The sequence below is a fragment of the Leopardus geoffroyi genome, chromosome C3, assembly GCF_018350155.1.
Source record: "Leopardus geoffroyi isolate Oge1 chromosome C3, O.geoffroyi_Oge1_pat1.0, whole genome shotgun sequence".
NCBI lineage: Eukaryota > Metazoa > Chordata > Mammalia > Carnivora > Felidae > Leopardus > Leopardus geoffroyi.
In genome coordinates, this window is record NC_059338.1 from 50854033 (window position 1) to 50875325 (window position 21293).

Genomic DNA, 21293 nt, shown 5'->3' on the forward strand with positions numbered 1-21293 from the left:
TGTCTTTCAAAAATGAATAAACATTTAAAAAAAATTAAAAAAAAAAGAACGATTCTGGCTACATGCTTGTGATTCTAAGATAGAAATTATCCATTGGCCATTGACTCAACCATATGGTAACCCTAAATGATTATTTTACAGTGTCGTGACCCTCTTGTTAAATTCAAATACACCAACAACTTTTAATTACTGTCGTACTATTATACAATGCCTCCTGTGGGCTTCCCAGGTATTCTAATATTACACTAGTAAAATATTTATCACATTGTTTTATAAATGTGCACATGTCTCTCTTTTCCAGTAAATTGGAAACTTCCTGAGGGCAAGGATTGTATCTTGTCCTTGTTTTTAATTCCTAAGAATAATTCCTAAATAGTATCTAGCTACATTAGGCATTAGTTAAGTATTTTCCAAGTTGAGTAATTTAACCCCAATTCACAGTGTATTAGGCATATTGCAGAGCACGTTACACACGGTAACACCGAATGATCAGAATACTCGTCATCAAATAGTATTATTATTCCTATTTCATAAAGAAACAGACTCAGTGGGGCGCCTGGGTGGCGCAGTCGGTGAGTTCGAGCCCCGCGTCAGGCTCTGGGCTGATGGCTCAGAGCCTGGAGCCTGTTTCCGATTCTGTGTCTCCCTCTCTCTCTGCCCCTCCCCCGTTCATGCTCTGTCTCTCTCTGTCCCAAAAATAAATAAACGTTGAAAAAAAAATTAAAAAAAAAAGAAACAGAGAAAGACAGCAAGTGGGGGAAGGGCAGAGAGCGAGGGAGAGAGAGAATCCCAAGCAGGCTCTGTGCTTTCAGCACAGGGCCCAATGCATGGCTTGAACCAATGAACTGTGAGATCATGACCTGAGCGGGTATCAGGAATTGGATGCTTAACCAACTGAGTCACCCAGGTGCCCCTGTTTGTTTTTGAGGTAGAATTGTTATATAATTTGTTAGTTTCAGATATACAACATGATAATTTGATATTTGTATATTTGTATACATTACAAAATGATCACCACAGTAAGTCTAGTTACAATCTATTACCATGCAATTGACATCATACATTTCATTTACTCCCAACTCCCTTCCCCTCTGATAACCATCCATCTGTTCTCTGTATCCATGAGTTTTGTTTCGTTTGTTCATTTGTTTTTGGGTTTTTTGATTCCACAAATAAGAGAAATATATGGTATTTGTCTTTCTCTAACTTATTTCAGTTAGCATAATACCCTCAAGATCTATCCATGTTGTCACAAATGGCAAGATTTCCTTCTTTTTTTTAAAAAAAAAAGTTTATTTACTTATTTTTGAGGGTGGGGGGAACATGCATGGAGAAGAGGCAGAGAGAGAGGGAGAGAGAGAATCCCAAACAGGCTCCACTCTGTCAGTGCAGAGCCCAACTCAGGACTTGATCCCATGAACAATGAGATCATGACCTGAGCCAAAATCAGGAGTTGGACACTTAACTGACTGAGTCACCCAAGATTTCCTTCTTTTTAATGACTGAGTAGTATCCCATTGTGTATATACACTACATTTTCTTTATCTATTCATCCATTGATTGACACTTGGTTGTTTCTATATCTTGGCTATTGTAAATAATGCTGCAATGAACATAGGGAGGCATGTATCGTTTCAAATTTGTGCGTTTTTTTTTTTTTTGATAAGTACCCAGACATGAAATAGCTGGATCACTTTGTAGTTTTATTCTTGATTTTCTGAGGTTCCTCCATACTATTTTCCATAGTGGCTACGCTAATTTACATTCACACCAACAATGTACGAGGGTTCCCTTTTCTCCACATCCTCTTCAACACTTGCTATTTCTTGTCTTTTTGATAATAGCCATTCTAACAAATTTGAAAGGATATCTTCCTGTGGTTTTGACCTGTATTTCCCTGATTAATGATTTTGAACATCTTTTCACGTACCTGTTGGCCATCTGTATGTCTTCTTTGGAAACATGTCAATTTTTAATGGGGTTGGTCGTGGGGTTTTTTGCTATTGAGTTGTTTGAGTTCTTTACAAATTTGGGGTATTAAACCCTTATTGATTATATGATTTGCAAACATTTTCTCCCATTCAGTAGGTTGCCTTTTCTTTAGATTGTTGGTTTCCTTTGCTATGAAGAAGGTTTTTAGTTTGATGTAGTCCCACTTGTTTATTTTTGTTGTTGTTGCCTTTGATTTTGGACTCAAATCCAAAAATTCAATGCCAAGACCAATGCTGAGGAGCTTATCTCCTATGTTTTCTTCTAGGAGTTTTATGGTTTCAAGTCTCACATTTAAGTTCTTGATCCATTTGGGGGCAATTTTTGTGTAGAGTGTGAGACAGTGGTCTAGTTTCATTGTTTTGCATGTGGCTGACCAGTTTTTCCCAACAGCATTCATTTAAAGAGACTTCCCTTTTCCCACAGAATATTCTTGGCTCCTTTGTTGTAAATTAATTGACCATATTTGTGTGGGTTTATCGTTGGGCTCTCTATTCTGTTCCATTGATTGATTTGTCTGTTTTTATAACAACACTATATTGTTTTGATTACCACAGTTTTGCAGTATAGTTTGAAATCAGGGAGCGTGATACCTCCAGCTTTGTTCTTTCTCAAGATTGCTTTGGCTATTCAGGGTCTTCTGTGGCCCCATACAAATTTTAGGACTACTTGTTCTAGTTCTGTGAAAAACACTATTGGCATTTTAATAGAGATTGCAGTGAATTTGTAGATTGCTTTGAATACTATGGATATTTTAACAATATTAATTCTTCTAATCCAAAAGTATGGAATATCTTTCCATTTACTTTTGTGTTCTTCAATTTCTTTCATCAATGTCTTTGAGTTCTTAGCACACATGTCTTTTTACCTCCTTGGTTATATTTATTCCTAGGTATTTTTTTTCAATGCATTGGTAGATGGGGTTGTTTTCTTAATTTCTGTGGTAATTTGTTATTAGTGCCTAGAAACAATTTTACTGAATTCATTTATTAGCTCTTCACTTAGAAATGCAACTTCCCTGAGTTCATTTATTAGTTCTGAAATTTTGTGTGTGTGTGTATGGAGTCTTTAGGGTTTTCTCTTTATAGTATCATATCATCTACAGATAGTTACAGTTTTAGTTTATTTCTCATTTGGATGTCTTTTATTTCTTTTCTTGCCTAATTGCTATGGCTAGGAGTTCCAAAACTACGTTGATAAAAGTGGCAAGAGTGGGAATCCTTGCCTTGTTCCTAATCTTAGAGAAAAGCTTTTGGCTTTTCACCGTTTATTATGATGTTAAATAGTTACTAAGATTCATACTTTTATTCCCAGGAATATTAGAGTAAAAATCTGATTTTATGACTGGAATTCTGAAGCATCATGGTTTATGTGAACATATATCTACTATCTGCTAATAATAAATACTATTTATGAGTTATATTTCAGGTATTTGGCAAGACACACATACACATATACATACATATATATATATACACATATATATGTATATATATGTGTGTGTATATATATATATATATATATATATATATATATATATATATATAAAATTTCATTGAATCTTCCAAATGGCAGTTAAGGTAAATAGACTATTATCCACATTTCAGAGAAGGAAACTGGGCCTGAGAGAGATTTAAAGTGAGCTCAAAGATCTACAGTAAAAGGTATATTAGGACCTGGACCTAGGTAAGCTTCTGCCAAAGCCTGTGGCTGGTCCTTCCACTGTGTCAGGTTTAAATGCTTCTTTTATGCTCTATAACCCACTTTGAATATTAACAGAATCTCTAGCTTAGTGAATATCCCAGATGCCCTTTATCCTGATACCACATCTATGAGTATGGCAAAAAAAGAAGATTCATTTTAAATTTCTGTATGGAGTAATAAATTACAGATTGAATATTACACAAATCTTAGTATACAGCTCAAGGAATTTCTACATGTGAATATACCTGAATAATCACTCAGATCAAGAGAAAGAGTATTTCCAGCTCCTCAGAAATCCCCTGGTGTTCCTTACAGTTAAACCTTCCCACACCCCTGCAACCCACACTATTCTGACTTTTTCATCAGCACAGATTAGTTTTGCCTGTTCTGCAACTTTATATAAGTGAAATCATATACCATGTACTAGTTCATATATGGCTTCTTTCCCTTAAAAAACGATGCCACTTAAAAATGTTTTCCCTTGGGGCGCCTGGGTGGCACAGTCGGTTAAGCGTCCGACTTCGGCCAGGTCACGATCTCGGGTCCGTGAGTTCGAGCCCCGCGTCGGGCTCTGGGCTGATGGCTCAGAGCCTGGAGCCTGTTTCCGATTCTGTGTCTCCCTCTCTCTCTGCCCCTCCCCCATTCATGCTCTGTCTCTCTCTGTCCCAAAAATAAATAAACGTTGAAAAAAAAAAATGTTTTCCCAAATGTAATTTCAATGAAAGGTTTGTAGTTGTTTTGATTATAACTAAACTCCTTTTTGTCCCTCTTATAGACTGGAGAGTCTACTCTTCTTTCACACTACAGAGTTTATATCCTCCCAGGGACTCTCTTCTTTCTACCACCTCCTGCAGATGAGATCCTTCCTCTACCTCTGCTGAACTGACATCCTCCAGCTGGAGAGAGCAGGCAATACCACCGACACCAGGGGAGAGGCAAGGCTGTAAAACCTTGCATGTCAGCATGGCTATAAAGGAAAACCCTTGCTTGGCCAAGATGATAATATTTTGACTTCATGTGGTATTTTTCTCTGAATTGGTTGGAACTCTTCAACATGGAAATAGTCCTCCCTTTTCCTGCCCAGAGTGGAGAGCCATTCAAGAATGCCAATTTCATATACTTCCTTGCCAGTTTAATAACCTCAGGGATAAAGGTAGATAGATCAAACTTGCATGGGGAAGAGTGCCTTGGGCACTGTCGGTGGTACCTGAACAATGTGACAGGCCCTGCACTCCAAACTACCAGTAATATCACTAAAATTTAGAGAGGGAGAATGCTGGAAGGTAGTTCTCACTGGTATCCCTGGACTCCATCAGAGGTACTATAGGCAGGAGTGAAAGGAGGTTGGGAGAGATACCTGATTTCCTAGGAAATAGCATTTCATTTATACAGGGGTCCCTATGCCCCCTTAACCTCATGGATTCTCCTTCCTTGTTTCTTCTCCCTTGTATGGGGATGCCCTATTATGGTCATTTTTCCACACACCTCTCACAGCTTCTGCCTGGCATTCTATCAGATGACATACTTCAGGTTCTACACTCAGACTTCTCACAACACATTTGATTGGTCAATTCCTCAAGGCCCAATAGCAAGCACTGTCTCACTAGCTCCATGTCAATGCTGTCAATCCCTGTTTGTGGCACTAACCTTGGATCCCATAGTAAGGAGCCTGGCACTTGAGTGCCATGGGCTGGTTCTGGCCAGAAGGGATGGTGATTGTGGCAAAGATTCAGTGTCCCGACTCCTTCCAGTTCCAAGAAATCTGTTTCCACATAGGGCCCTTGAAGGGGACTACAGCCTATAGCAATGACAAGACTTTGATCTCCAGGGGTGCCACAGATCCCTCTGCTAAGTTTAGTGTTGAGAAATGACCTCTGAGCCTTTTAAAATCATTAATGAAAAAAAATTGGTTATTCACAGTGGTTCAACTCGCTCACATAAAGTGTTATGAATCAAGAGTCAAGAGGTACTTTGAAATCATGTAGTGAACAGGTTTGTGTTTCAAAGAATGATAGCATTAGATACTAGATCAATGCACACAGGCAGACCCTCACCAGGACAGGGTTTCCAAGACTTCTTTGATAGTCCAGTCCAAATGTCCTTCAGATGAAACATTCTACTCACTGACTAGCTGCTATATTTTTTTTCATTCCAGTGGAGTAAAAGAGGCTAAACTATCACATTAGGAACCATGAAGAGACTTGCCCAATGCCACATTGCAAGCAATTCACTGGCAAAAGAGAACAGAATCTGGAGTTTTCAAATCATAATATAACGCCGATCCTAAGACCAGTGGTTTATGACATTTGTAGGCCAATCATGGAGACATTTTAAAGACCTAGATTGACAGGCTTACTAAATCAAGTACCCTGGGACTGGCCTAGCACTCTGTATTTTTTTTTAATGGGCCAGCAGTCTTCCTATGTAGCTAGGTTGGCAAACTACTAAAATCGACGTTAATTTCCAATAGCAAAAATTAACCTTGCCTGTAGAAATCAGAGAGCAAAATCACCTACCTAACAACCCTGGTGAAAAAGGCTGGATGCTTAGCAAAGACCAAACAGAAACAGCTACAGCCAGACAACTTACTCTGGAAATGGTATCACGAGGAGTTGGGGGTAGGGGGCAGGTTTGTATTTATTTTCCTTCTAAGTACTCCAGACAAATCACCACAATTTCCAAGTTAGAAGATGCTTTTTCCAATTTCCAGAACTTGTGGTATCCACCTAGTGCTGAAAATCCAGCTGTGCTCTTTCTGCTGCTTACTCCACTGCCAGAAATAAAGATCTTGTAATCAAAACTTGGCTGAAAGTTTGACTGATGTTGCTGGAGGCACACATGAGTCTACCCTACCCCATCCTTCTATCACCACTGCAGGGTTTTCAAAAGCAATATTTACTTTTGAAAGGATGCTTGTTGAGTCCGAGAGAATTATCATGTCTTTACCCATCAAGGGCATCTGGTGTCTCCAGTGGGTAGTCCCTCATGAATAATAACAATAACAGAAAACCAATAAAATATTGCGCACTGAAGTGTTAGGGATTGTGCAGAAGAATATATATCTATATCATTCGATCCTCAAACCCACCCGGTGTGATAAGGACGATTGTTATGTGAGCTCTTCATTCCTTTATCTTCCCGCATTCTTTTCCTCAATGACACCCCCTATCATCATCTATCCTGTTGCTCAAATTTGAAACTTAAAACACATCCTTGATTCTACTCTGTCTCTCAATATTACCTTTTCTCCAAGCCCCCATCTGATCTTATTCAATCCATCAGCAAGTCCTCTCAGATTCTCCTCCCAAATATCAGTGGAATCTCTCCCCCTACCTCTTGCATCTCCACTGTTATGAGCGCTAGCCCAAGTTTCCACCCCTCACTTCCTTACTGGACACCCCACTTCTCTCCTCTGGATTCCTTTCTATCCAGTTGGCAGACACCGGTCGGCGAGATATTTTATAAAATAAATAAATACATTACATCATGTCATTGTCTTGCTTAGAACATTTCAGTTGCCTCCTCTTGCATGGAAAAAAAAATCCAAACTTTCTCAATTCTTACTCACAAGGCCCTGCATGATCTGGCCCCACTCTCTCTGACCTCATCCTACCCCATTCACCTTCTTTAATGTACTTTGTCCACATTGGACTTAGAATCCCAAGCACAACCAAGTTCTTTCCTACCAAAGGAAATTCTCCCTGCTTGTGTTTTTCCTTTTGCTTTTCTGAGTGGCTCTTTTTCGTATCTAAAAATAATTTTTGCCACCCCAGAGCAACCTTATTTTACACCTTTATTATTTTCCGTTTTTTTTTTTTAATTTTAAATTTTTTTCAACGTTTATTTATTTTTGGGACAGAGAGAGACAGAGCATGAATGGGGGAGGGGCAGAGAGAGAGGGAGACACAGAATCGGAAACAGGCTCCAGGCTCTGAGCCATCAGCCCAGAGCCTGACGCAGGGCTCGAACCCACGGACCGCGAGATCGTGACCTGGCTGAAGTCGGATGCTCAACCAACTGCGCCACCCAGGCGCCCCTTATTTTCCGTTTTTAATCAAAGCACCTATCTTTCAAAGATGGCATGCTCTGTAATTTTTTTTTTTTTTTTGGTTTTATGAATTTGTTTCCTGTCACCCCCACTGGAATGTAAGCTTGGTAAGAGTAAGACCTTATTTACTATCATATCTTCAGTGGCCAGCAAAATGTCTGGTACATAACAGGCACCAATAAACACGGGTTCAATGAACATATAAATGTTTATTTTATAGACGAGGTAAGTAAGGTTTTAGAAAACTAAGATACCTTGCCTGGGATTATCTAAGTGGTTGATGGAAGAAAAGGGATCCATCTGATGGCAATGCCTAAGTCATAACAGAGAAGCACCAGTATTCCTAGATATGGAGGAGCAGATAAAGTACCTCCCTTTACCTAGTACAAGTGCACTGCGTGTCACAAAGTCCTACCACATAAAACATCCCCAAAAAGCAAGGAGTAACTGCATTATTTTTATTACATAAATAAGGAAACTGAAGCGTTAACTGGTTAAGTGTTTTGTGTGACACACAGGCAGCTTTTTTCCAACTGAAATTCGAAGCCTCTTTGCTCAGAATAGAGTTTAGCCCCCTGCCACTTAAAACGTGGTTCCCAGCACAGTAGCACTAGAATCACCTGGGAGTCTGGTAACAATGCTGAATCCCAGGTTCCACCCAAGGCCGACTCAATCAGAGTCTGCATTTCAACCAGATCCCCAAGTGATTCCTATGGTCCTTCAGGTTTGAGAAGTTCTGCTCCAGACTATGTTAAAAGACAGAGTTCTAGACCCACCCCGGAGAGAACCATCAGCACTTCCGAACTCCATACCAGCTCTTAACCAACTGCAGACCTGGTTTCTCAAGCCAATGTCCTAGATGAAGAGCAGTCACGGGCAGTCCGTGGCCCGTGGGTGATTCCAGCCTCTCTACAGCAGGCCTGCTGATGTTTAGCCCCAGTCTACTGTACCGGACTAGAAATAGCATCAGCAGGACCATCCCACCAGACACATTGGTTTTGGTTTTTCCTTCTTCCCTGACTCAAAAAAATGCCCCTTACAGAGCTCTTTTTCCATGTAAAATAGAGCCTCTCTGAATGAGCTAAGTCCTAAAAGTAGGTACAGTTCTACTTGGAAGCCCCACCCCTCACTTCTTTTTTTAAAAAATGTTTATTTTGAGAGAGAGAGAGAGACAATGTGTGTGTGACCCGGGGAAGGGCAGAAAGAGAGAGAATTCCAAGCCAACTCCACGCTTTGGCACAGAGCCAACACAAGGAGGAGATCATGACCTGAGCTGAAATCAAGAGTCGGATGCTTCACCGACTTAGCCACCCAGGTGCCCCCCAGCCCCTCACTTCTATCTTTGGACTTTCTGCTACTAAATCTTAGGTCTCCAAATCTGCAGATGCAACAATGCCCTGTCCCCGGTCTGAACACCTAACTCAAGGTCGAGGCCCTTCTCTACCTCTTACTATGCCGGGCTTGGTTGTCCAACCCTCGGTTGTCCAACCCTCAGCCTCTCTCCTTTTAAGTTCTATAGCTTCCACTTAATCTCTTTTGCACGAGTCCCTTGGCCCCTCACGTCATTCTCCATATAGTTAACAGGGTTACCTTCCTACTGAATCTTCTCAGGTTACCCCCAGATTTTAACACATTCTGAAGTTCCTCTCTAATGCATGTGATTTAAACCCAAACATGTACAATGGCAATTAACATTATTCTGCAGAATTCTAATATTCATTCCCTTCAGTGTGTATTTGCAGACATGGTAATTACACTGAAATGCTGGAGTGAACTGGGTCCAAGACAAAAACTATTAAACAGGGATCTCTTGCCTTCACCATCTTCCATCATTCACTTATTTGTCTATTCATACATCCACTCAACAAGTATTCACTGAGCATCTAGTATGTGCCCGTGCATTACAGAAAGCCCTGCAGTTGTAGGTACAGATACTGGAGTAGTTGTAGAACCAGAGTACTGACCTATGGGGGGCCAGAGAGGGAGCCACCAGCACTGCTTGGGGACATGAAGGATATCAGGAAAGAAACACTTTGAGATAGGTTCATTAGACAGGGAAGGAGACAAGGGCATACCTGCCAGAAGAATGCTGCGTGAAAGAACCCAGAGGTGTGAAAGGTGGAGTGTGTTTGAAGCCTTGGCCAAAAGTATAAATGGGAAAAGTGTGCACATATGCACGTGTGCCCACCCTAATTTTTGAAGTATGTTCAGCTTTATCTTGCTCTATCTTGTGTTCAGGAAGAGGCAAGGCAAAAGAAGCACCTGAGGGAGGGAAGGTAGGACAAAACTCTGGCCAAAAAGGGCCCCAAACTGTCTGAATTCAATATCAGAGGGCAGGTTCTCTCACTGCAAGAACTCTTTTGTCTATCTTCACAAAGTGTTCAGTGTATGAATTCCTTCAGGTATTGCTAGATCTCTGTTCCTGGTCAGCCCAGGTCACAGACAGGCCAGATAGAAAGTGCTCACAGTAGGGGCACCTGGGTGGCTCAGTCAAGTTAAATGTCCAACTCTTGATCTCTGCTCAGGTCGATATCTCACGGTTGTGAGATGAAGCCCCGCGTCGGGCTCTGCACTGACAGCATGGAGCCTGCTTGGGATTCTCTCTCCCCCTCTCTCTCCCTTTCTCTGCCTGTCCCCAGCTTGCACGTGTGCGTTCTCTCTCTCTCTCTCTCTCTCCCTCTCTCTCTCTCTCTCTCTCTCTCTCTCTCTCTCTCTCTCAGATAAATAAATAAACTTAGAAAAAAGGGAAGTGCTCACAGTAGAAACACACATCCCCACACTCACCTTGGAACTAACTCTTCAATCACTGCATATCATTGTTGCTCTTTTGGACAGCAAAGCTCTTTACACAGCTCCTTGTCCAGAAGTCATAGCAATGATAAAATCTGAGCCCACTAAGTTCTGAGAACTTCTGGAAGGTTGTGATATGCCTAAGGACTTTGGAATTCACACCGGGGGATCCCACATTTACAGTGCTCCAGACAGCTCACCCTTCTGATGTGGGCTAGAATGAAAAGCCTGGTTAACATTCTCCTTGAAACCTTCCCTGACTAAAGAGGAAGAGTCAGAGGTCCCAGGGGACTTCAGTAGGCTTTTAGTGGCTGCACTGGGTGATTCCCATCAGGAATACGGTGTGGCCAAGTGGTGAAGAGCAGGTGACTTGGAATCAGGAGACTAATGCTTGAACTCCAGGTGTGGTTCCAAATAAATCTCTGGCTTTTAAAACATTATTTAGCTTTCTTGTCTCAGTTTTCCAATCTGAAAACAGGGTTTAATACCAGCTTCTTTACAAGATTATTAGAAGTTTATATAAGTTGGTTTAGCATCCCACTTCGGCCCAGGTCATGATCTCACGGTTCCTGAGCTCAAGCCCCGCATTGGGGTCTGTGCTGATGGCTCGGAGCCTGGAGCCAGCTTCGGATCCTGTGTTTCCCTCTTTCTCTGTGCCCCTCCTCTGCTTGTGCTCTCTCTCTGTCGCTCAAAAATGAATAAATGTTTAAAAAAAGAAGTTCATATAAGTTAGTGTATATAAACTATGTAGTACAATGAATGGCACATGCAATGCTCAGTGAACAGCAGAAATTACTAGCTCCGATGACCAAAAGATCTCCTCAGCCACACTCCTCAGTCCATCCCTCTTTTTCTCTCTCCCTGTGTATGTGATGAGTGTTCTGTGTTAACATTCTACACAGGCTTTCCACCCTACTCAGTTGTACAGATTTTTGTCCCTCCCAGAATCCTTCAGGAGACAGTTTGTAAATCAGTTTGGCTTAACCTGACCCCATCACTAGACACCAAAAGAAGGTCACAATCAACCTGTTCACCCACTAGGCTAAAGAAGGGATTAATAGGAGACTGAGACAGAGGATGAGGTAGGGGTAAAAAGAAGCAAAGAAAAGGCATCAGGGAGAGAAAGTATGGGTCGAAGAAACTCCTATTGGTGTATATATGTGTATGCGTGTGTATGCGCGTGAGTGTGTGTGTACAGTGTATGTGTGTGTATATGTGTGTGTATGTATATGTATATGTTACATATACATATATGTATATGTGATATATATATAACATATATAAAATAATCCAGTGCTTACTCTTATGAGTTATATGATGATGAGTATGTTATATATACATATACATATATGTATATGTGTATGTTATATATATATATATCATATATAAAATAATCCAGTGCTTACTCATATAAGATTTTAAATATTATTCTTCCTGATTAATAGAGAAATCAGCAGTCAGTGTAATATCAAATCAAAAGAGGAAGGACAGTTTTGCAATCAGATGCTCCCTAGCTTGAGATTGAAGGTCACAGGGAAATTTATGAGTTCAGCAAATGCTGTATTTGACGTGAAGGCCTGCACGCCAATGGCTGGAGCCCTGTGCAGCCCGCAGCAGTGAGCTGGCCTGCATGTGAGTGTGCATTTGAGTGGCCAAGGCTTGGAGGAGAGGCTTAGTCACTCTGATGCCAAAAGAGGCTGCAATAGATTAGCCTAAAGCTCACATTATCCTACAATGGCAAGAGAATTGAGGATTCCAAGGATAAACTTTGAATGTATTTACTATAAACACTAATTATAAAGCCAGACAATGTCTTAATGGAAAGAAAACAAATTTCCATTTCTCCCAGATGCAGGAGTGTACCCAGAGATTATAGCGTGTCCTGTCCCTTAACTGGCAAATCACAGAAAACACATGTGTCCAGTCCTAGATCTACATAGGTTTAACATGTATTCATATGCGCCTATGCACAATGTCATGACACAGAGTTTAAAAATTACATAGATGATTTTCCTGATTTTTTTAAATTGCAAATCCAGGATATTTAAGGAATTTCACACATTTACCTTCACTACACGTCTCCATTTCATTAGCCAAGTCTTTCTTTGGCTTCCCATGGTACAATAAAATCAGTTGAACCTCAGAGATTCAAGTCACAGTTCAAAAAGATCAAAAGGGTCTCAAAATCTAGGTAACATCTCCAGGACATGCCCTTCTTTTGTCCTCCCAGACCAGCCTGACCTTATTTGCTAGCCCCAATTTTTGAAGTATGTCTAGCTCTATCTTACTATTTCATTTCCATTTCTTTCTCCCCACGTCCCCCTTTTTCCTTTTCATGGTCTACTGGAAGCCACTGTAGTATTTGGATAACTCACTGAGTTGACAGCAGGATGAGATGAAGCATTTAGAGAGAGTTCTGATTGGGGGAGGAAACTGCATACATACTTTTTAAATTTAATGAACTTTCTGTTTTGGTGTGTGTGTGTGTGTGTGTGTGTGTGTGTGTGTGTGTGTGTCTTATAGGCAGAGGAAATGCACTCTCCCACTGGCCCCGGTAACTGAAGACCTGTACCTCCTAATTGGAAGACCAGCTTCAGTCTTCCTGGTCTCCATGTTGTTTTTCGGGAGAATAGGGCACCAACCATAGGTGGGAGACAACAGCCACCGATAAAAATGTAGCTGAGTGCATTCCTTGTTAAAGAAAGAGTTTACATGTTAAACACACCAAAAGCAAGGGTTATTTTGCAAGGGGAATTAACCTGATGATGATGATAATGATGATGCTAAAATACCGGCTTTTGCTGACCTAAAGCTTCAATGACTAAGAACTGTGCTCAGTTCTTTACAGCCATTATCCAATTTAATCCTTATAAGAATCTATACGTATTCTTATTTCCTAAAATCCATTTTATAAGTAAAAACAGTGATGTTCAATATAGACCAGTGACCTGCCCAAGGTCTAAGAGCTAATAAATGGCAGAGTTAGGATTCACACTTAGATCTCACTAATCCCAGAACCTGTGTACTTAACCACTAAGCCAAGAGATAGATCTTGGACGAAGGAAAGCCTGCTTAGCATTTTAACTAAATTTTCCTCGTTAGGGAAGGTTTAGGGAAGTACTTAATCTTTAAAGTCAATTCTAGAGATCTTAAAAATGTACCCATATTTTGTCTTCAAAGAAGAACCAATCCTCCTGGGTGTGAATGGAGAACAATCCATCAGAACCTATCAATTAGAAGAGAATGAAACCTTGACCCTTGGCTCGGACCAGAAGTTCTCCAAGTATTACTGTAAGTATTGCCCACTAAGATGATGCCTGTACACTAACATATCACTGCTTCTCTGTGTTTTTGCTGGTGGCCATAAATTGTCACGTATCACTTCTCTCAATGGTGTTATGCCAAAGTGCTTAACTCTTCTCATTGATTCTACTGAGATGGAAAATGAAATATAGGCTGTTGGAGCTGGAAGTCACTCAAGATTTTCCCGTATTTTACAGACATGGGGAAAAAACGCCCAGAGATATGTAGTAATTTGCTCAATATTGAAAGTCTTGTTAGCCAAGAGCACGGGCTTTGGAGTCAGAATGACTTAACACCATATATCGGCTGAGTGATTATGGGAAGGCTACTAATGATACTCTGAGTCTCAGTTTCCTCATCTGTCTGGAGGATAATAATCTATCCACCCATATTACTATTACCATATATCAAGCTCTGCATTACTATATCATAATATATTATACGATCGTCTTATTATATCATCAACCCAACAGAACGGAGCCAAGGCCTTAGGCTTTTTAACTCTCTTCCATACCAAATGATCTTTCTAGGTGTAGAGATGGCTAAAGTCCACATGTCTACTAGTCCAAGGCCATCCCAAGCCCTCCCCCCAAGTTAGAAGAGACAAACTCCACTGAGGAGGTATACCAACCAAATATCTGTTAAACACTAACGAGTCATAGTGTGAGGCCAATGTATCACAGTTTTGACCTACATTTGTGCTTATAGAACTCAGCTAGATTGATGTTCTTTGGAAAAGCTGATACCACGGGTGACTGTCAGAAAGTGTAGCTGTTTACAATCAGGCTGAGGAAGATCTGATGACTACAGCCCACTTCACTTGGCATCTTGATGAATGGCTTATAGAGGGAGAGGCTGTCTAAGTAAAGTTAGAAGGTTGGAATAATTTCGAAGTGAAATTAATTATGGGCCCTAATGAGGTTAACCTAACCTTCACACATAAAGATAACACCTAAATGAGAACAAGGTAACCATGGGAGTGCAAGATAAGGAGGAATATAATATGGTCTTTTTGATAAAATAGAAGTCAAACACATTTATTTTAGCTTTCTGGGAAGTCAAGTGAATGAAACAATAAAGGCGTGATGAATAATGACGTATATGTGCAAGTAAATTGCTTGGGAGAAAAAGGAAGAGGTTTCAAGGAGCCTGTGTGTGTATTGTAAAATGTCAGTAAGAAAGAACTCGTGAAACTACTTAAACTTAACAATTTCTTTGGAGCTACAATTGTTTGTATTTTTTTGACTAACTCCAAAAACAAATAAGCCTCAAAGAGACATGTAAAAATCTGGCGTGCAAAAGTGCTGTGACACTACTTTTGAAAAAAGAAAACATTACTCTGGATATTTTTAGGCAAGTCCAAATCCCATGACTGATACTGTTCTTAAAGAAACAAAGATTCCACTAGGGCCGTGCTTCTTGATTTTGGCCGCAGACTGAAGTGACTTGGGAAGCTTTGCAAAACACTAATGCCTGGGTCCCACTTGCAGGGATTCTGATGTAATTGGTGTGGGGTAGGAGCTGAACATTAACATTTTTTCAGTCTCCCCAGACGAGTCGAACATGCGGTCAGGTAAGAGCACTGTTGTTCTGGGGACCTTGTTGAGAGATCTAATCCTTTTGTGTGACTAACAACTTGTACTGAGTTGTGTTAATCAAGTTTACATGTGTGTTGAATAAATAAAAGTAAACTGTCTTTGTGGAAGACTGTTCCTCCCATGTTACTGAGACAAATGCTAGAAGAAAAACATACACATGTTTTTAGAGTTCTTCTACTCTAAAGTTTTTGAAATAGAGATCTCCACTCCCTCCTAAGAAACCGCCCCCCCTTTCCTTTGCCATTTTTAGCCTCAAATTTAACCCCAAATTCCTATCAAGATTTTTCTAATAAATGCATTTCCATCCATTCATAAAGTATTTATTGAGTGCCTACCAATAAATGTAGTAACCATTGGGCACACAGAGCTAAACAAATATTTATGGTCTATTGGAGAATACAGACAAGTAACCTGACAATTTCTACTCAGCGAGATAAATGATGTTGCCAGAAGATTTCTGTGTGCAGTGCGACCCATGGGAAGGGCAGTTCTTACAGATGGGAGATCTGATTGTCTTCCTAGGTAAAACCACACCTATGCTAAAAATCGGAGAGTAAGAGTCAGCTAAGGCAAAGATCCTTGTCGGGAGAGCTCTGACCCAGAGGCATGTTAGCCAAGGCTTATGTGAGGAAGTAAAATAAATCCAGTGGCATGAGAACCTACACTACAGAAGGTGTTGTGTGTAACTGTTGGAGGGAAGTGGTCTCCCAGGGAAAAGAGTAAGCAATGAGCCTAGAGAAGTAAGCAAAGCCCAGCTAGATTATACAAGACCTTGAAACTATTTTAAGTTTAAGATTTTTTTTTTCCCTAGTGAAATGGCAGAAAGGCTGTCCATTCAATTTCACATGGGGAGAAACTACAAATGGAGTTGAGTTTTTTGAAGATCCCTTTTGCTGCCGAGTGGTAAATGTATTGAAGGGAGAAAGACTAGAGCCAGAAAGACCAGTTGAGAAGTGGAAAAAGATAGTGGCCTGTTACAGGGAAGTGGCAGCAGGGATGGGGAGAAATGGGCATATTTGAGAGTCAGTAAGATGACACTAGATGGAAGTTGATGACTGATTTGATTGGGGGTGAAGGACACCGAAGAGTCTCAAATTATGTGTAAGTTCTTGGCCTGATGAATCGCATGGAACACCGAAGAACATTAAGATTTGAGAGATTATAAGAGGCTCTGTTTTATATAGTAAGAGTTTGAAGTACAGATGGGATATCCAAGTGGCTGTATCCATGAGCAGTGGTTCTAATGGTACTTATGGCGGTTAATGGAAGAGACTAGAGTGGCAGGTATGGGTTTAGGAAGCATTAGCGTGTGGATGATAGTCAAGGCTATGCGGTCAATGAGCTCCATCCCAGACAAGTGTGCAGAAAAAGAGAGAAAAGTGAGCTCAGAGAAACACCAACACTGAAGGAACGGGCAGAGGGGGGAAGCTAGAAAATAAAATTGAGAAGAGACAGAGAAGAAGGAAAATCAGGGAGTGAAACAGAACAGAATAAAGGAAGAAGTTTCAAGCAGGGTGTAGCCAACAACGCTGTAATAAAGAGCCTGACTCCATTTTCACCATCCACACCAAATTACGGGTAGGAGGGTCCATCCTCTCTCACGGTGACCCCAACACAAGCCAAATATTCTCAAGTAACCTGAGGTCCAAGAAGAGTCACTGCATTTGGCAGTAGAAAGATCCGTGGCAGGCCCAGATCTAGCGAAGAGATGAAAGTAAAGACGTGAATGTAGGTGTGGAGGACAGAAAAGAGGGCAAGAATGAGAGAGTGAAGACAAACAACTCTTACCACAAGTTTCAGTGTAAAAGGGACAGAGAAAGAAAGAACGGTAGTCAGGATGGGAGCATGGGATCAAGAAAAGGCTTTGCTCATTTGTGCTGTAACATGGGCGAAACCTGAGCACGACGAAAGAGAAGTAACCAGGCAAGAGGAAGAGGGAAGCCTCAGACGCAGGAAAGAAAAGAGGAAATGTGTTGAGGGAAATCTCTGAGGCGGGAGATGGGGTCCAGAACCAAGGTGATGAACTTCATTTTAGACGGCAGGGAGGGGGAGAGCTTGTTTGGGGTGTAGATGAGCTTGCACACCTGTGAGCAGACTCTTCACTTTGGGGAATGAGGTGATACACGGGAAGTTAGGGAAGAGGTGTCAGGACTGGATGAGAAAAGGTATGAAGTGGCCTTCAAGAATAAAGACAGTGCTTGCCCTCAAAAAACGTAGAAAGATTTGGGCACGTGGTGGAAAGGTCGTGGACCTTTCCTCCTGCTTCTTGGGGTGCTGGTCTCTCCTGGGTTTGCCTATGTAGAAAGATCTGCCTAGTTTTACTTTTATCACTCTCTGCCTCCACAAATTGCTATAATCTACTCTTAATAGCTCACTTCGTTATTGTAGTTTTTAAACCGTTTATCCATTTACCTCATTAGAAAATCTAGAAAACTTAGCAAATATATATAAATAAAAAAAGAAAAAGAAAAGATATTCCCTATGAACCTACTACCTAGAGGTTATAATTACTAGTATCATAATCATTTCCAGCTATTAAGGAAGTGATAAAATATAATTTTAATATGGAAAATAGAGATCATATCATTGATTATAACAATTACTTTCCTGCTTTTACCCACTTATCATTGTATTGTGAATGTTTTCCCACGTCTTTAATATTCTCCCAAACATCTTTGATGATAGCAGGCTATTTCAGGATATGGCTCTACCATCATATAGAGGTTTATTTTTGTTTTATTGAATTTTTTGCTCCCCCAACATCCATTTACCCTCCTTCTCAATCTGCCTCTGGGGATGCCATCGGGCTTGGGTGATGCTGACTCCAGCCATGACTTCAGGGTCAGAGTCTTTGACTCAGGCCTAAGCTATTGCATTTGCCTGTGTTCAGGGACTAGATCCAGTGCGGGTGGTGCCACTCTCAAATCCTGGGAAGAAGGGGCTAGGAGTCCAGGGGCCCGGTGAAAGTGCCCACCTGTGGCTGCGTCTCCCTCTCTACTGTACTTCAAGGAGAAATAAAGCACATGAAAGGGGGAGGGCATGGAGGCTGCGTGTTCCCGGAGATCAGATCCCAGATCTTCCTCACGCGTGTTTCCTCAGCCCCAGCCAGGAGACCGGCACAGAGCACGCATGTGATGAACCTGCCAGCCGGTGCCGTGCCCTCCCTGCCACCTCCAAGTTGAATGGGACACAACTGAAATGGGTCGATCCAAAGAGAAAAGTCAGATCCAGTGCTTGTCTCCCTTTCGTCTTGAAACAACGTTCAACAGACTTAAGAGCAAGGGAATGTACTTGGCTGATATTTTGGTAGTTGTTTCCTTGTTTTAAAAAGAAATGAACAAAAAGCAATGCCTGGTACTTACACTGAACATGGCAGTTGATAAAATGCTTTCAGTGCATTACCTACTTTCAGCCTCAAAACAGCACTGTTGGGTAGAAATTACTACCCCTCACATTATGGATGCAAAAATTGAGACACATGGATATTGAGTACATTGTTCAGAGTCATGAAAACAATCAGGTGCGAATCTGGCCATCAAGTGGGTTTTTTCCACTAGGCACAGAAGCGCATATAATGAGCATGTGCCCACTCTGTCTGGATTGATCTCCCTGCTTACTTTTTTCAATTTCTTCTCCTGCTCGCATGTCCTAGAAAGAAGTTTAGAGCCCCACTTGTACAACTCTGGGCTCTTTCCACCAAGCGAGGAACAAGTCTGACATAGTTTGTTGGGTAAACAGAAGCAGTAAGTGACAGTGATTTACGCCCGGCTTGCAAACTTCTGATTACCAATCCACCGCCTGCTATGTAAACAGGTGTAAACTAAGATTTAAATCAGTTTACACAGTGGGGTAAATAATTTAATCTTTCCTCAGCACGGTGTTTGCGAATGTAAATGTTTATGCCAAAACCGATGCCGATGTTGCAAGCTTCCAGTTTCTCAACCAGAAGAGCTATGCCAACAAATGGCCCTTGTGTGCCCCTGCCCGGACTGGGAAAGCCGGCCGAGTCAGAGGCGCAGGTTAAGGCAGAAAGCCCAAAGTTCTAGGGGGAAGGCTCGGTCTCAACACAAAGCTCAGCCATGGGCCGAGGGAGCTAGAAATAATCCCTCCACCCTTAATTCCTCCTGGTCTGGAGAAGTTTCTCTCCCCCCCAGTTATTCTTCTCCACACTGTTCTGCAGATACCTGAGTCAGGTGCAGGTCTGTGAAAAAGGAGGCAAGAAGAGAGAAGGAAGAAGCCAGAAAACAGCAGCCTGCAGGTGAGTTGTAATACCACTTGAAGGTGGCCCAGGTCCTCACTGCCTGTCAATGTGTGCCTATGCAAATTGATCTAGATCCTATGAAAATCACATGCAAATGTGGTTTCAGTTGTCAAAAACTGTTGACTATACCTGCCAGAGCCCACTGAACCCAGTGCTGCCTCTTAATGAATTTTTCATCAGTATTATTCATATTCTCATCAGCCTGGCTCTCGCCTGACTTGCTCCCTGCCTGCCCCCCGCCCCTCCGCCCCCCCAGCAGCCCCTCTCCCCACCCCCGCCCACACACACACACATAGAAGCCTGTAGAAGCCCGGGCTTTCTCTGGAGTGGAAGGCTCTGGACAAAGTCAGACTCAATCCACCCCACAGAAAGATGGCTGCGTACTGACTAGTGAAGGTCAAATGAGAGCCAGAGAGTAAGTTTCCTGATATTCTTGTGGCCCCTTAAAGAAGTCTAGCTTATAAGCAAACCCTGTATCCCTTGGCCTCACTGGTAATGCCATAGCTGGGATCTCGTTAGTTCAAAACACAAATCCCTGGGCGCTTGGGTGGCTCAGTCAGTTAAGCGGCAGGCTTCGGCTCAGGTCTTGAACTCACGGTTCATGAGTTTGAGCCCCACATCGGGCTCACTGCTGTCAGCGTGGAGCCCACTTTGGATCCTCTGTCCCCCTCTCTATCTGCCCCTTCCCCCACCCCCCCATCTCTTTCTCTCTCTCTCTCTCTCAAAAATAAGCAAAGCATTCTTAAAAATATTTTTAAAATTCCATCTTTAAAAAAATACCTACCATGGGGAGACTTTTAATTAAGTCCTGGGTAAGAAACAAACTAGATTTTCTCCTATGCCACATAATTTATGATAGGGAAAGTATAGCTACTAGTTACTGAGTGAAAGGAGTTTCCTTTTTCTGAAAGCTTTTTGTTTGTTTTGCTTGTTCAGAAAAGCCTTCCTTTTCTGAAACCCTTTATTGAGCCATTGGCACAAGGCAGGCAGGGGAGGGGGTGCATTATTTCCTGCTATCTTCACCTCAACACTGATGTGGCCATTATCTTCAACTTACCAAGGAGACCCAAAGAGTTACATAACTTTCCTGAGGTTACTCGGCTGACTGGGATTTGAAGCCCAGCAGGACTCTCTTCAGAGCCTTTCCTCTTAAAGGGCGCCACGAGGCTTTGGTTCTTTCTGATCAGAAGAAAGGCTCCCGGTTTCCCGAGGTCTGGGAATGTTCTAGGAGTGTGCGCGCACACAGAACCCGGGAGGGAGAAGGCAGACAGACTACAATGATAGTAATGGCTAATATGTATTGAGTTTTATGTTTTTAAAATAAATTTACCAAACCTTATGCTTAATTACTTCATTAATCAATTTAGTCCCCACACAAGCCCTATCAGATAGGTATTATTATTACTGTCTTTGTTTTACAGATGAGAAAGACCGAGGCGGAGAAAGAAACCTTCCCAGCATCACACAGGTAATAAATGTCTGGACTGGGGACCAGCCCAGGCAGTTTCTCCTAGAGCCACAATCATAAATTCCCAACAGTCCTGATGACGATGTTCTGCCCACAGTTGGATTTGGGCGACATGCGTAACACTTGGGAAGC

General features: G+C 41.7%; 1 protein-coding gene across 3 annotated transcripts in view; it reads right to left on the reverse strand.

The window, feature by feature from the left end:
- PAPPA2 (pappalysin 2) overlaps positions 1-21293 on the reverse strand; it is a 274955-nt gene that overhangs the window by 58397 nt on the left and 195265 nt on the right. The gene's annotated exons all lie outside the window — the stretch shown is intronic.